Source organism: Schistocerca cancellata, chromosome 9 (genome assembly GCF_023864275.1).
Source record: "Schistocerca cancellata isolate TAMUIC-IGC-003103 chromosome 9, iqSchCanc2.1, whole genome shotgun sequence".
In the NCBI taxonomy this organism is placed as follows: Eukaryota; Metazoa; Arthropoda; class Insecta; order Orthoptera; family Acrididae; genus Schistocerca; species Schistocerca cancellata.
The window spans coordinates 4,085,457-4,099,970 of record NC_064634.1 but is presented as its reverse complement, the minus strand read 5'-3'; the positions used below and the strand labels follow the sequence as shown (position 1 = coordinate 4,099,970).

At 43.0% G+C, this 14,514-nt stretch overlaps 1 non-coding gene across 1 annotated transcript; it reads left to right on the top strand.

Annotated features, from left to right (window-relative positions):
* The first annotated feature begins 6,533 nt into the window (after positions 1 to 6,533).
* Positions 6,534 to 6,608, top strand: Trnas-cga (transfer RNA serine (anticodon CGA)). The gene has a single exon. It is a non-coding gene; the product is annotated as a tRNA-Ser (tRNA).
* The last annotated feature ends 7,906 nt before the right edge of the window (positions 6,609 to 14,514 follow it).

The following is a 14,514-nucleotide window of genomic DNA, read 5'->3' as shown; positions in this document are numbered from 1 at the left end:
TCCCAGCACTTTGCGCTGAGCTAGGGATTCACGATAAATGCAAGCTAATTAAAGGGCCAATGGCGTAAAGCACTCTTTGTGAAACCGAATGGGTATTCCGTTCGGACCTGGCGACTTACTTGTTTTTAACTCCTTCAGTTCTTTCTCTACGCCAGTGATGCTCATTAAGATGTCGTCCATGCGGGAATCTATTCGATAGTCAAACGATTGTATATTTCTACGATTCTCCTGCGTGAACGATTTCTGGAAGGTGATATTCAGATCTTCGGCTTTCGTTTTGGTATCTTCAGCTGCCACACCAGAATGGTCAACAAGTGACTGGATCTACCCATGGGTAAATTCTCAAAGAGCTTAATAGCTGCACATTTCACCCCTTTCTGTTCCAAAGTTACGTCCATTAGAGGGTCACGCAGATCATTTTTCCTTATAGTGTCGTACTTGTCAGTGGACTGTTGGTAACGGAAATCATAGCCGAACAAATGTACTGCCAGGCTGTGGATAATATTCCCAGCTGCTTTAGGACATACTTGAGCAGATAATTCTAATTCCTTTCTTTTTTGCATAGAATCCTTTTTATCTAAGCGTGAACTTACCCCATAATATTATTGCATAAGACATAATTGAATGTAAATATGAAAAATATGTCAAATTACTCCCTTCTGTATCACCAAAGCTGGCAATCATTCTTGTGGCAAAAGTAGCCGAATATAAACGTTGTCGCAAGTCTAAAAAATGCATTTTCCACCTAACATTGCACGGAACTTAAAGTTTTCTACTCTATTTATTATTTCTTCTTGCTGTATTGTGTTAACAGCCGGTGGAATATTTCTGTCAGTGCAAAACTGCGCGAACTGCAGATTTTCGAAAAGTTTAAAGCTAGCCCATTTGTGCAAAATCCTTCAGTAACTTTGACAAAAACACCATTTACTACTTTCTCTGTCCATACTCTTCGCTCAGCTTCACAATAGCTTGCATCATCTGTCGACACGACTAATTATGCCTCCTCATTCAAATAAAATGGCAGATCATTAACATACAGCAAGAGCAGCCTAAGGTAACTTACTGCATTGTGTTTCTTAAAGAACGAAGTTCTGACTGATAATTAGAGCCTTACTGTTAGCGGAATGTTGAAGGTGTGGAAAGAGGGGGGGCGGGGGGGGGGGGGGTATCGTGCGGGCATACAGACGCTCCCAGTAAGGTGGTCACAGGCCGTCGCGTTGAACGGAAGTCATGTTGAAGAATAGGGTTTTGTAGACAGAAGAGTGGGAAATAATATGCTGTACTTGGACTCTGAATAAAACCAACCTTCTTTTAGGAAAACTGTGTTGCATGACTTATTGAACGCCTGGAGTTTTATGAAATGAATTTAATGATTTATGTAAGCAGACATAATTTATCTAGACAGATTGTGCCGACGTATGAACTCTTTTCTTCATACGTACCCCAGTTGTAAACGTCTTCACTCGTGACGTACAGATCCCTGTTTTTTGATTTGTTAGTTTCGCGTTCCTCTTTACTGTCCTGAAATACAGATCTGCCCTGCTTTTTGCTTGTTTCATATACTCCTCTGTCAGAGACAGTGGCAAAGTGGTGTCCGACTACACCACATCTCCACAGCAGGCTTCATCGTCACTTAGTTCCTCGTACTAACGTCCCTGCTCCGTCGTACCAATGAAGCTGTTCGGCGGATGTGACTGTGCTGAAAGGCATCCTCACTGTAGCTTCCTCAGGTAAAGCAGAATCGCACGTTAGTCCACCACCTTGCTTTATATCCAGAACATTTTCATTCGTGAAACTGTAGATGGTTTATGCAACGAAATCGAAAAGAACAGATAATACCACAAAGAAACCGCCATACGCTTCCTCCAGATTTGTGTATGAGTTAGTCGACATATAACGATGTTTACCAATTATGACTACCAGGAGCTCTCGTTGTTTAAACGATGCAATTCAGTCGTCTCTGCGTACCGCAATATCATCTGTTGGTTCACCGAAACCTCTTACTCACTACACTGCGCGCTACTGGAGACGGCTGGAGCGGGTGACAAACAACTGGGTTTAAAAACTGTGCGTTCAGAATATCAGAACTGTGGCTCCAGTTTTTGCGCGGGGTCGATTGCTGAGACAGATTTCTTTCCAAGTGTGCTTCTTTTAATCCTTAAAATATGAGATCAAGTTGGTCATCTTCTCTTGTTAGTTAAACAGTGAAAACGAATATAGACCTAAACTTTACATCGTGTAAATTTTGATGTCAAAGTTTTGAGATATTACTGCTATTATATTTCTTGACTTCATTGTATGTCCCATGTAAATGTCAATTTTTCGGACGAATGCTTTTCAAATTATGTATTTCGATGTACTGCGGTTTCTGGGAAGCTATGTTAAAGGTATGTGCTAAGTGTTATTGTGAACAAATTAATCTTACCGTATTTAAACTTTTTATATACACCGGCAGGAAAAAAATCGCAGCACCAAGAAGGCGCTGTGCGACATAAACGAAAGATGGTATGCGTGTTTCTGCATCTGAAACATGCTGTCTATTCAAATGTCGCGCCAGTCGCAGACAAATGATGCTAGTAGCGCCATTAGTCAGGTTTTCTTTAAATACACGCTGTAACGGTCGTGAGGGTTAGTTACTTTTGAGATTGGACGCAGTGAGTTGATGTTAGTCAAGAATACCTTCACGGCTGCAAAGACGTCATTATCAACATGTAACCTCTCCCTCACTTATCGACCTTAATGACAGTGAAAAATTAAACCGCGTGCACCTAATGGAAATTTGGGAAAAGCAATCGTCACCGAAGTTCATTTGTCGGTAAAGAGGGAGGAAAGGGTTACATCTAAATGAAAGGAAAAATGCAAATGAAATTGGTGAAAATTAATTTTGAGAAAAGGGTCAAATTAATAAAGAAAGTACATGTGCGGTCGTTACGCTAACAATTAATTGGCGTTAATTAGATATTTGAGATTTGGGGATAATTACGGTCGCCAGTCCTATGGACAACTTCTATAATAACTGAAAATGAAAGATTAATGCACTTATAATTAACACTAAAAGCGTGGCAACTGAAGGTTGACACGTGCTGTGTGAAAACTGAATGTTTGTCACAAGTAATAAATTTCGCTACACTCTGACTTAATTTAGCAAAAGAATTAATAAAACCGGAAAACTGAATGTTAATTTAGTGACCGAAATTAATAGTGAACTTTCTTTCTGAAGGACTACGAAATTCAATAAAATAAAGTTAGTCTTGGGCTACCTCAACAATCATTTCAAAAGCTACTTGAATCTACGCAATTTAGAAATAAGAGATTTAGCTTTGAACTTGAATTAAATGATTCTGAAAAAAACTCGCACTCTTAATTTGTGTTTGTGTAATCTAAATATTGTAGCCAGTTATGAATACTTTAACTGAACTTTGAAATTAAAGCAGTGATGCAATGATATTACTTTAATGCTGGCGTTTGAATTTCAACGACACTCGGGTTCATTCCAGAAAAGGAAGAGACCCTGCTTGGTAATGCAATTGGGACAATGAACAACAAAGGTGTTGTGGGTTGGTAGGAGAACCCACACCGCATTATTAGAGGAAGCCGACAGGCACGCGTTTTAGCTCACGCAGGCGGGCGTGAGGTATGGTTACAGTATCAATAGTAACTGGTAATGGTGCCTTGCTAGGTCGTAGCAAATGACGTAGCTGAAGGCTACGCTAACTATCGTCTCGGCAAATGAGAGCGTATTTTGTCAGTGAACCATCGCTAGCAAAGTCGGTTGTACCACTGGGGCGAGTGCTAGGAAGTCTCTCTAGACCTGCCGTGTGGCGGCGCTCGGTCTGCAATCACTGATAGTGGCGACACGTGGGTCCGACGTATACTAACGGACCGCGGTCGATTTAAAGGCTACCACCTAGCAAGTGTGGTGTCTGGCGGTGACACCACAAAAGGTTCATGCCAAGTTGCTGTATTCTTGTGATGCTACAGTTTGAAAAGCTGAGGTCTGCCATACAGTTCTAAAACTTTACGCGCTTTCAGTCTTCCTTGTTGGTTGATTCAAAGTTTGAAGCCGACGATCGAGGAGGTGGCGCCAGTCACTCATTGTCGGCCGTCGCTGTTGCAGAAGCTGGATGTTGGCGCGCCTTCTTCTCGACACAGTCACCAGGCGAAACGGGCTCTTGATGCGCGCCAGCTAATGCTTCCCGTCCGCGACACCGTGTCAGAAACTATCATAGCAAGTCGAGCGCAATTACATGCTGCCAAACCCCGAAAGCGCGGCAACTCGCGGGAGCGTCACACAACACACCTGCTCCACCTCCCTACTCCAGCCAGACTCTCCCTCTTCCCGCACTCCGCGCGGCAGAGCCAACACTACCAAAGATCCTAAACACTTTGGTTCTCCACAGAACCTATCGATGTAATCGTTCGATAGCATAGTTTTCCCTAGGCCAGACCGAGCGTAAAAATACAAATAATATTTACAAAACAAACCAATTATACATCGATATATACAGGGTGTTACAAAAAGGTACGGCCAAACTTTCAGGAAACATTCGTCACACACAAATAAAGAAAAGATGTTATGTGGACATGTGTCCGGAAACGGTTAATTTCCATGTTAGAGCTCATTTTAGTTTCGTCAGTATGTACTATACGTCCTCGATTCACCGCCACATGTGTGGGCTGACGAGATTCCGCACGCAATTGTGCAATCAGGTCATCAACACAGATTTCCTCTGAACGTTTGGGCAGGCATTGTTGGTGATGTCTTGATTGGGCCCCATGTTCTTCCACCTACGTTCAATGGAGCACGTTATCATGATTTCATACTGGATACTCTACCTGTGCTGCTAGAACATGTGCCTTTACAAGTACGACACAACATGTGGTTCATGCACGATGGAGCTCCTGCACATTTCAGTCGAAGTGTTCGTACGCTTCTCAACAACACATTCGGTGACCGATGGATTGGTAGAGGCGGACCAATTCCGTGGCCTCCACGCTCTCCTGACCTGAACCCTCTTGACTTTCATTTATGGGGGCATTTGAAAGCTCTTGTCTACGGAACCCCGGTACCCAATGTAGAGACTCTTCGTGCTCGTATTGTGGACGGCTGTGATACAATACGCCATTCTCCAGGGCTGCATCGGCGCATCAGGGATTCCGTGCGACGGAGGGTGGATGCCTGTATCCTCGCTAACGGAGGACATTTTGAACATTTCCTGTAACAAAGTGTTTGAAGTCACGCTGGTACGTTCTGTTGCTGTGTGTTTCCATTCCATGATTAACGTGATTTGAAGAGAAGTAATAAACTGAGCTCTAAAATGGCAAGTAAGCGTTTCCGGACACATGTCGACGTAACATATTTTCTTTCTTTGTGTGTGAGGAATGTTTCCTGAAAGTTTGGCCGTACCTTTTTGTAACACCCTGTATATATATAGTAAAACAATTAGAATATATAAAGACAAAGAAATGTCATGTCTTCAGGTAATAAAATCAGGAAAAAAATTTATAGTACAATAGATGGAAATAGGAGGATATGCATTTCCGGCGTTACGAACACCTCACTTAGTTTGAAGGAGGTCGTGTAATATGGCTACGAGAAGCTAGATGACCCTTTTGCGATACTGCAGAAAGACTTGGCGAGAACGCAGTCACTCTTGACGATTGCTGGCAGCGGTGGTCACCAGAATGTACGGTCGCAAGAAGACTGCGCGGCCACTGGGTACTTCCAAGACAGGGAGCTATCGTGACCGGCGCGTGCCTCTGCATCTGCAGCAGCAATGTGAGCGGCACAGTGACACAACGAACTGTCACAAATCGGTTACTTCGAGGAGGACAGCTCCGATCGCTGTAGTGCGCTTTACACTGACCCCACATTACCGCCATTTGCGACTTCATTGGCATCAAGCGAGAGCTCATTGGAGGGTAGGGTGGAGGCGTGTTGTTTTTCTGGTGAGAGCTGGTTCTGCCTCGGTGTCAGTGACGGCCCTGTGTTTCTTAGGAAAAGGACAGCTGATGGCCTGCATCCGGCCTCTCTGCGTGCTACACACACTGTACCTACACGTGGAGCTATGGTGCGATTTCGTATGACAGCAGGAACGCTCTCCTAGTCGTCCCACCCATGCGAACTGCGAATTTGTGTGCCAGTCTGGTGATTATTCGATCTGATGTGCTTCCATTCATGAACAGCATTCTACGGGTTACTACAATCAAATTTTCACACTACAGCGGAGAGTGCGCTGAGACGAAACTTCCTGGCAGATTAAAACTGTGTGCCGGGCCGAGACTCGAACTCGGGACCTTTGCCTTTCGCGGGCAAGTGCTCTACCAACTTTCATATCAGCGCACACTCCGCTGTAGAGTGAAAATTTCATTCTAGAAACATCCCCCAGGCTGTGGCTAAGCCATGCCTCCGCAATATCCTTTCTTCCGGGAGTGCTAGTTCTGCAAGGTTCGCAGGAGAGCTTCTGTAAAGTTTGGAAGGTAGGAGACGAGGTACTGGCAGAAGTAATGCTCTGAGGACGGGTCGTGAGTCGTGCTTGGGTAGCTCAGTTGGTAGAGCACTTGCCCGCGAAAGGCAAAGGTCCCGAGTTCGAGTCTCGGTCCGGCATACAGTTTTAAACTGCCAGGAAGTTACATTCTACGGGTTGTTTTCCAACAGGATAACATGCCGCAGTTACAACCGAACAGGCTCTACAAAGCGTCAAGGTGTCGCAATGGGCTGCTCGATCACCGGATGACAATCGAGGACTTACGGGACATCATCCGACGAAAACTCTGGCGTCACCCACAAACGCCAGCAGACGTCCCTCTATTGAGAGACTGACAAGAAGTGCAGTAGGCGTGGAACTCCATTCCACAGATTGACATCGGGCAGCTGTACCGCACAATGCATCCACGTTTGCACTCTTGCATTAATCATTCTGGCGGTTACACCGGTTATCAACGTACCAGCACTCAACATTTGCAAAGTCTTATCTCGCGTTTACATTAATCTGTGATCTTGCAGTGTTCGTCACTTAAATACATTACCTAGACAAACGTACTCCCAAAATTTCATTACTCTACATTAATTATTTTTTGGTATTGTTGTTGTTGTTGTTGTTGTCTTCAGTCCTGAGACTGGTTTGATGCAGCTCTCCATGCTACTCTATCCTGTGCAAGCTTCTTCATCTCCCAGTACCTACTGCAACCTACATCCTTCTGAATCTGCTTAGTGTATTCATCTCTTGGTCTCCCCCTGCGATTTTTACCCTCCACGCTGCCTTCCAATACTAAATTGGTGATCCCTTGATGCCTCAGAACATGTCCTACCAACCGATCCCTTCTTCTGGTCAAGTTGTGCCACAAACTTCTCTTCTCCCCAATCCTATTCAATACTTCCTCATTAGTTATGTGATCTACCCATCTAATCTTCAGCATTCTTCTGTAGCACCACATTTCAAAAGCTTCTATTCTCTTCTTGTCCAAACTATTTACCGTCCATGTTTCACTTCCATACATGGCTACACTCCATACAAATACTTTCAGAAATGACTTCCTGACACTTAAATCTATACTCGATGTTAACAAATTTCTCTTCTTCAGAAACGCTTTCCTTGCCATTGTCAGTCTACATTTTATATCCTCTCTACTTCGACCATCATCCGTTATTTTGCTCCCCAAATAGCAAAACTCCTTTACTACTTTAAGTGTCTAATTTCCTAATCTAATTCCCTCAGCATCACCCGACTTAATTCGACTACATTCCATTATCCTCGTTTTGCTTTTGTTGATGTTCATCTTATATCCTCCCTTCAAGACACCATCCATTCCGTTCAACTGCTCTTCCAAGTCCTTTGCTGTCTCTGACAGAATTACAATGTCATCGGCGAACCTCAAAGTTTTTATTTCTTCTCCATGGATTTTAATACCTACTCCAAATTTTTCTTTTGTTTCCTTTACTGCTTGCTCAATATACAGATTGAATAACATTGGGGAGAGGCTACAACCCTGTCTCACTCCCTTCCCAACCGCTGCTTCCCTCTCATGCCCCTCAACTCTTATAACTGCCATCTGGTTTCGGTACAAATTGTAAATAGCCTTTCGCTCCCTGTATTTTACCCCTGCCACCTTTAGAATTTGAAAGAGAGTATTCCAGTCAACATTGTCAAAAGCTTTCTCTAAGTCTACAAATGCTAGAAACGTAGGTTTGCCTTTCCTTAATCTTTCTTCTAAGATAAGTCGTAAGGTCAGTATTGCCTCACGTGTTCCAGTATTTCTACGGAATCCAAACTGATCTTCCCCGAGGTCGGCTTCTACTAGTTTTTCCATTCGTCTGTAAAGAATTCGTGTTAGTATTTTGCAGCTGTGGCTTATTAAACTGATTGTTCGGTAATTTTCACATCTGTCAACACCTGCTTTCTTTGGGATTGGAATTATTACATTCTTCTTGAAGTCTGAGGGTATTTCGCCTGTTTCATACATCTTGCTCACCAGATGGTAGAGTTTTGTCAGGACTGGCTCTCCCAAGGCCGTCAGTAGTTCCAATGGAATGTTGTCTACTCCGGGGGCCTTGTTTCGACTCAGGTCTTTCAGTGCTCTGTCAAACTCTTCACGCAGTATCGTATCTCCCATTTCATCTTCATCTACATCCTCTTCCATTTCCATAATATTGTCCTCAAGTACATCGCCCTTGTATAGACCCTCTATATACTCCTTCCACCTTTCTGCTTTCCCTTCTTTGCTTAGAACTGGGTTTCCATCTGAGCTCTTGATGTTCATACATGTGGTTCTCTTATCTCCAAAGGTCTCTTTAATTTTCCTGTAGGCAGTATCTATCTTACCCCTAGTGAGATAAGCCTTTACATCCTTACATTTGTCCTCTAGCCATCCCTGCTTAGCCATTCTGCACTTCCTATCGATCTCATTTTTGAGACGTTTGTATTCCTTTTTGCCTGCTTCATTTACTGCATTTTTATATTTTCTCCTTTCATCAATTAAATTCAATATTTCTTCTGTTACCCAAGGATTTCTACTAGCCCTCGTCTTTTTACCTACTTGATCCTCTGCTGCCTTCACTACTTCATCCCTCAAAGCTGCCCATTCTTCTTCTACTGTATTTCTTTCCCCCATTCCTGTCAATTGTTCCCTTATGCTCTCCCTGAAACTCTGTACAACCTCTGGTTCTTTCAGTTTATCCAGGTCCCATCTCCTTAAATTCCCACCTTTTTGCAGTTTCTTCAGTTTTAATCTACAGGTCATAACCAATAGATTGTGGTCAGAGTCCACATCTGCCCCTGGAAATGTCTTTCAATTTAAAACCTGGTTCCTAAATCTCTGTCTTACCATTATATAATCTATCTGATACCTTTTAGTATCTCCAGGGTTCTTCCATGTATACAACCTTCTATCATGATTCTTAAACCAAGTGTTAGCTATGATTAAGTTGTGCTCTGTGCAAAATTCTACCAGGCGGCTTGCTCTCTCATTTCTTAGCCCCAATCCATATTCACCTACTACGTTTCCTTCTCTTCCTTTTCCTACACTCGAATTCCAGTCACCCATGACTATTAAATTTTCGTCTCCCTTCACTATCTGAATAATTTCTTTTATTTCATCATACATTTCTTCAATGTCTTCGTCATCTGCAGAGCTAGTTGGCATATAAACTTGTACTACTGTAGTAAGTGTGGGCTTCGTATCTATCTTGGCCACAATAATGCGTTCACTATGCTGTTTGTAGTAGCTTACCCGCATTCCTATTTTCCTATTCATTATTAAACCTACTCCTGCATTACCCCTATTTGACTTTGTGTTTATAACCCTGTAGTCACCTGACCAGAAGTCTTGTTCCTCCTGCCACCGAACTTCACTAATTCCCACTATATCTAACTTTAACCTATCCATTTCCCTTTTTAAATTTTCTAACCTACCTGCCCGATTAAGGGATCTGACATTCCACGCTCCGATCCGTAGAACGCCAGTTTTCTTTCTCCTGATAACGACATCCTCTTGAGTAGTCCCCGCCCGGAGATCCGAATGGGGGACTATTTTACCTCCGGAATATTTTACCCAAGAAGACGCCATCATCATTTAATCATACAGTAAAGCTGCATGCCCTCGGGAAAAATTACGGCCGTAGTTTCCCCTTGCTTTCAGCCGTTCGCAGTACCAGCACAGCAATGCCGTTTTGGTTATTGTTACAAGGCCAGATCAGTCAATCATCCAGACTGTTGCCCCTGCAAGTACTGAAAAGGCTGCTGCCCCTCTTCAGGAACCACACGTTTGTCTGGCCTCTCAACAGATACCCCTCCGTTGTGGTTGTACCTACGGTACGGCTATCTGTATCGCTGAGGCACGCAAGCCTCCCCACCAACGGCAAGGTCCATGGTTCATTAAAATATTGGCATATGTGACATGATAAAAGCGAGAGCGACGTTAAAGTATGTTTCGGGAGCGGGAAGGGTTTTTAGTCAGTAATAAATTGCGATTTTTGTTTGTTCGACAACACAGTTGTCCTACCTCCACATTTAGTGATCAAACAAGCAGGGACGAGCTTCCCTCACTTTATCTACAGCTGGAGTGACCACAGATCTTCGAGCAATGTCACTGTTTCTTACTTGGTCACGTGGAGTCAGCCCGAAAGTCCATTGAAGCATCTTCATCTCCACTGTGTGGGGAATCTTCTCGTACTTGACCGTCACTGGACGTTATTTTGCGCTGTAAATGGCTGCTAAACGACACGTGCTCTTAAGAACTTTCACCGTTAGGTATCCGAGAATTAACGAGAACAAACTAATTTACCTGGAAGAGTACTGAATATTATTATTAAACTTAACATTACGTGATTCAAATTGTAAACTTCGCGGACGACTTTAGTGAGCCGTTTGAGACGAACAAAAACAAACGTGTTGTTTTTTCTATTTATTTGATTTGTGGCAGCTCCTAACGAAGCGTGTGCACCAGAGAAGCAACGTTCGTAGATAAGATGGTTACTTACCGATAGTACGAAACCACTGGTCTCTGCACTATAACAGCTGACGGAGAACAACGCACGCGGGGCATTGGCTTCCGCCTTCCTCGAATCGCTTGCTGTTTGCACCGTGCGTCACATTGGAGTCGAGCAGAAAGTCACCACCACCACCCTTTGTGTGATCATGGATTCGATTTTTTTTTTTCTGTTGCTCGTTGCCGACCTCACACCACTGACCGCAACACAATCACCAAGGCATTATCAGTCCAGCACAAGATTTCACGTCTCCTTTAGTTCACCCCACCTACTTTACCAGAATAATGGCTTCTTTCGATTAGAATTTTGCAATGTCTCTTGTGGTTATATTCTTGTAAACGGTAACAGAATGTTATGATTAACTTATTAAATTAAAGATCCTAAAAAAGGAAAGCACTTCCTAATTTTCTGTCTGATTTATGGTAAACATCTAAATTAAGCACTACTGGAGAATCCGTGACAGTTCTGCTCTATCGTTTCTAAACTAGAGTGCGGCCCACACGCTGACCAACTGATTGGGAAATAAATTCTGATTTACTTTACTTACGCGACCATTTTCGACCGGAACTGTGCCGTGAGATGCAGTAGAGATCGATAAATTGGATAATATACTGTCCAAACATGTAAGGACATGTAATTCGTAAGATGCAGTATCCCAAACAATTCAGTATGGCCCACGAACAAAGTTGACATCCTTTTCTGATGATAAAAGTTTTTGAATTATTCCACATGCATGCGGATTATTTCAGTATGGACCTGTGGAAGGTACGTCAGCGTATTTGTTTTCGTTTGCAATGATTAATTGTGTATTGTTTTTCTCACATGTTCTACATAGTGGAGGATGTCCTCACTATTGATCTAGTGGCACGGAAAAGTACATCCACTGTAATCTAATCTAATATAAGTATGAAACGACATCGAAATGTTCAAGGGCACTTACTTCTACAACCAAAGCGAACTACATATATACGTATTTGTATCTGGAATGATGAATTACTAGCATTTTTATTGGCACTGACACGTAGTGCGAATATGACAGTGTATTTGTCTTAAAATACATTTTTCATGTAGATACTGTGCACTTTTGGGATTAAATGAGCCTATTTCGGCAACAACCAGACACTTATAACGTGACAAATGGTTCAAGTGGCTCTGAGCACTATGGGACTTAACTTCTGAGGTCATCAGTCCCATAGAACTTAGAACTACTTAAAACTAACTAACCTAAGGACATCACATACATCCATTCCCGAGGCAGGAATCGAACCTGCGACCGTAGCGGTCGCGTGGTTCCAGACTGTAGCGCCTAGAACCGCTCGGCCACTCCGGCCGGCAATAACGTGATAGGTAATTGATTTTAGGAATAGTGTTGGAAATGATTTTTGAATTTCCTGTAGCGTGCGCGCGCACGCATTCACACACACACACACACACACACACACACGGAGAGAGAGAGAGAGAGAGAGAGAGAGAGAGAGAGAGAGAGAGAGAGAGACCCCTTGATAAGTTTTATTTAATAAAATTAGCTGAATATTCCGGCAGGATATGATAATAATATTAAAAAGGAAAACGCTTCACAATGTTCTGCAGAATTACTTACTTACAGCTGGAGTATGTAGTACTCTAGAACTTAACAACGTCGCTTAGCAACTGCCGGTTCTTTCAGTTGGGTCTATTTAGTCATCATCACATTATTTGTTTATCGTTTAAACGTTAATGTTCACCATTGAGCACTGAAACATGTAACTGAATGTGAGGCCACCTGAAGACGGGCATGAGCGCGCAATCGGTCGTGCATTAGATAAAATCACCCTCTGTTGTGACTGGTAGGTTTATTAATCTACATTCTGTAAAGGACCAGTCACAGAGTTCAACTGCTTTCATTACGGATAAAATTCACTTTCTTCTTTACTGGAACATAATCAGTTTTACTTTACGTGAATGTTTGCTTGCGCTAGACAGCATTTTTAATGCGCTTACAGCTTTCCTGGGTGATTTTGCTTCATTTCAGCTACATTAATGCGGATTGGCAACTTCCCGTTGCCCAATACGATGCCTACGAAGTGAAAATTGACAATCGCAAAAATTAAATACACATGCTCGCTTGTTCCTTCGTGCATTCGGGATATTTTTTTCACCGAAATCAGAGTACCGTCATGGTCTGAAATAAAACTCTAAGACAATTGCCGTGGAACAGCAGAAAGCGCGCCCCCGTTCGTCGACAGCTGTCGCCAGACTCTTTCGGTAACTGTGGTGACTGTCGCTTGTTTGTGACGCAAGTCGTATCTAATGCGTACGGCGGCGATTAGATAAGACCGTTTACAAAACGCGTACATTTGTTTCGTTCTACGCAATGTCGACTGATCGTGTAAGTTATCGGCGAGTCTGGTTTAAAATGTAAACTGATATTGACTGGAAAAATTATAGTTCGGCGAAAGCACCCGGAGCGCACGCCGTGCCTGCTATTGCGTTTGTGCATGCGCTGGACCACGTGATTACGTGTGGTTTGAGTTCCTATGGGTAATTCTTTGCGCACAAATATGTTGTTGTTGTTGTTGTTGGCGATGGTGGTGGTTGGCCTCCAATCTGAAGACTAATTTGGCGCGCCTCTCCATGCTAGTCTACCCTGCGCAAGCCTTCATCCCTGCATAACTCTCACAACCTACGTACACCTGAACCAGCTGACCGTATTCAGTCCTTGATCTCCTTCTGTAATTATTACCCCTTACCCTTCCTTCCATAACCCAACTGACCATTGCTTGATGTCTCAGACTGCGTCCTATCAAACAACCCCTTGTTATGCCATAAATTTTCTTTTATCCCCGTTCCACTCGCTACCTCCTCATTTGCTATTCGATCTACCCACCCAGTCTTCGGCGTTCTTCTTCAGCATATTTCAGAAACTGCTGTCCTCTTGTCATCCACGTTTGACTTCCATATTAGATTACACTGCCAACAAATACCTTGAGAAAAGTCTTCATTACACTTAAATTGACACTACATCTTAACTAAATCCTCTCTTGCAAAAATGCTTCTCTTGGTATCGCCTGTCTGCATTTTACAACCTCTCCATGTCGCCCGTCACAAGTTATTTTGCTGCCTGAATAGCAAAGTTCACCTACCACTTCTAGTGTATTTCCTAATCTAATTCCCTCAGCTTCCCCCGATTTAAGTCGACTACATTCAGTTACCCTTTTTTGCTTTTGTTGATGCTCAGCTTGTAATATCTTTTCAAGACACTGTTCATTCTGTTCAACTGCTCTTCCGGATCCTATACCGTCTCTGACAGAATTACATTGTCATCGGAAAACCTCAAACGTTTGATTTCTTCTCTCTAAACTTTAGTTCCCTTTCCAAATTTCACCTTGATCCCCTTTATTGCTCGCTCAGTGTACAGATAGGAAAACATCGAGGATAGGATACAACCCTGTCTCAATTCCTTCTCAACTACTGCTCCCCTTTTGTGCCCCTCGACTATACCATTTTTTCCATCCTTCTATAATTCGTGTCAGTATTTTGCAACGAGC